The sequence below is a fragment of the Artemia sp. Qi Xiang Cuo genome, chromosome 6 (assembly GCF_049724085.1).
Source record: "Artemia sp. Qi Xiang Cuo chromosome 6, ASM4972408v1, whole genome shotgun sequence".
Lineage (NCBI taxonomy): Eukaryota > Metazoa > Arthropoda > Branchiopoda > Anostraca > Artemiidae > Artemia > Artemia sp. Qi Xiang Cuo.
In genome coordinates this window covers 18,263,555-18,266,475 of record NC_142799.1, presented here as the reverse complement: position 1 = coordinate 18,266,475, position 2,921 = coordinate 18,263,555, and positions in this window count along the sequence as shown.

Sequence of the window (2,921 nt, the reverse complement as noted above, 5' to 3'; positions counted from 1 at the left end):
ATATATTGAGCCATTGAGCCAAATGAAACTCGATAGGGTAACCAATGAAGAACAGTATCAGAAACTGGAAATAAAGTACTCTTGTGGCAAATTAGTTGAGCTCGATTATTGTCGAGTGTAGTTAAGCCTGTGATAAGTGTTGTAGATATTGTAAATACACTCCGTCAAATATATAGTAAAAATATAAGAGGATAAAAATCTACTTTCTCTAAATCTATAACCAACAGAAATTGGATTAGAAAAAGAAACAGAAGCAGCAAATTTTATTATAAGCCATCGATATCAGGATTTAAGAACTCTAACCAAAGACAGGGGAATACCACCACTAATTAGAGCTGAAAGATTGGAAGCATGTGAAATATTATCTAAGACTCCTTTTATATCAATTAAAAGTGTAGATAGCGTGGAGCCAGAAGACCTTTATTCATTGATCATTGTATCAAATGTTGCATGGGCATGGTCACAGCCCTGTCCTTATTTGAAACACTTGATGAAGACCAACATCCAAGTGTTCAAAAAGATCTTTATAGCCAATTCAAAAGGCTTACCAATTATAGAAACCTTCGTTATAGGTCATAAAGAATCACAAGATCGGATAGCTCTTTTGCCAGATTTTGGAACAGGAATTACCACCCCAACTTTAAAAGATGAAGAAACAATACCGGGCTTCGGAAAAGATTAAAACAATGTCAAAAGAAGAAGAAGAAAAGAAGTGGGAGCCGATTTGACAAGTTTTGAGTGGATCCCATCCTCATCTTTAAAAAAGTTTGTTTATAATTTACGACATGCACCCAAAAAGAAAAAACAACAAGTTTGAACGTTTCGTTGAAAAGTGCTAAGGAAAGGAAAAATATGAATTTACACACCACCATAAGGATCTTAAAAACTTAGAAAAAAAACCGCAAATACATTTATTTTTTTTTTAAAGACGTCCAAATGAACATCTGCAATTTTTGGCAGTAGCGGGTGCTAAATTAAAAGGAAAAAAAAGAACAAAATGTAGGCGAAAAATCATCAAAACTAAGCTAAAAATAAATGGCCACCAAAAAGTTTAAGAAGGTTTTGCATCCCTTTGAAAGGATAGTAGGGCGGGCGAAAAGCGTCGAAAAACATCAGAATACTTTCGTGTTTGAGGAAAGCACCAATATTGGGTGGTATGTACTTTCGAGAATGATCTTTAATATAGCTCGGTTTTGCAAGTGAATTTTTTCATCAAAATGCCGCTAGGCAGCTTGATATCCAAGATGGCGGAAGAAAATACGAGTTTGTCAAAATGAGAAGTCATGTCCGTTCAAATAGGCTAGTATGGGGTAATCGATGGCAGATGTTCTGAATATGAGCTTAAGAAAAAGACGTGACCTTTCCAATAGGCTAGTATGGGTTAATTGATGGCATTGGTTCCGAATATGAACGCAAAAATAACCTAAGATGTTCCGTAAGGCCGCTAGGTGCCTCAAATTCAAAATGGCTGACAAAAATACGAGTTTGTTAAAATGAGAAGACATGACCGCTCAAATATGCTAGTCCGGGGTAATCGATGGCCATCGTATATGAAAGTAAGAGTGGACTAAAGTAAAAATATCTGGAATTCTATCTATTGTTCTGAATATGATAAGAAAAGAAATATTTTGATAATAAACTAACTAAAAAAATATATCCAGATTGCGCGAAAAAGCCGATATTCAAAAAGAAGAGAAAAAAAAAAAAAAAAAAAAAAAACGCTCGTTAGTTCAAACATGAAAAATTACAAACGGCTTTAATTTGCCTCCATGTCAACTGCTTGTTTTCTACCTGTCATCTAGCTGTCATTTTCATCATCACAGGCAGCGCAAGCGCAATAGCACTGCCTAAGAAAAGAACGATTTGGGCACAATGTATTTTTTTTTCTTCGTCTTAGACCAGGGTACTTCGTATCGAATGAGTTGTCGTAGAAACTTCAATAAGGACTCATTCGATTGGAAATTGGAGTGGCTTAAGCCCTTTTTCATAGTCGAAAGTGATTGAAAGGCAACTAACACCCCTTCCACGCCCACCATTTCCCCAAACACATCCAATCAAAATCTTGAGACAGCCATTTTTTCAGCGTAGTTGATTACCAGATAGAAATTATGTTTTTGAGGAGGACATTCCCAAGCAGCCCTCAAGGCAGGGGTTGTAAGTTATTCCCTAGGGCATAAGGTTTTTTTCTTTATAGAAAGCGTTGTCGTAGGAACTTCAAAAAGGACTCATTCGATTGGAGATTGAAAGGGCTAGTGCCCTTTTTAATAGTCGGAAGTTTTAGATTTTTAGATTAGAGGGTAACTAACCCCCTCTCCCACCCATCATTTCACCAAACACATCCAATCAAAATTTCGAGACGGCCATTTTCTTCAACATAGTTGAAAGTTCTGGAAATTAGGTCTTTGAAGATGACACCCCCCAGAGTTCAGGGCAAGGGTTGTAAGTTATGCCCTGGGGCACATAAGGTTTTTATTGAAAACATTGTTGTAGGAACTTCAAAAGGGTTCATTCGATTGGAAATTGAAAGAGCTAGTGCCTTTTTGAATAGTTGAAAGTGATCAGAGAGCAACTAACGCCCCTCTCAAGCCCACCATTTCCCCAAATATATACAATCAAAACTTTGAGGTAGGCATTTTGTTTAACTTCGTTGAAAGTTCTGGAAATTAGGTCTTTGACGATGACAATCACCTCGCAGCCCTTGAGGTAAGAGATGTAACTTATCCCCTGGGGACATATAAGGTGTTTATGGAAAACGTTGTCGTAAAAACTGAAAAAGGCCTCATTCGAGTGGAAATTGAAATGGCTAGTGCCCTTTTTAATAGTCGAAAGTGATTGGAAGGCTTAACAATTCTATAGTAAAGATCGATATAAGCACAATGTATTATGTATTTTTTTTTTCTTTTTTTTTGGTATAGACCAGG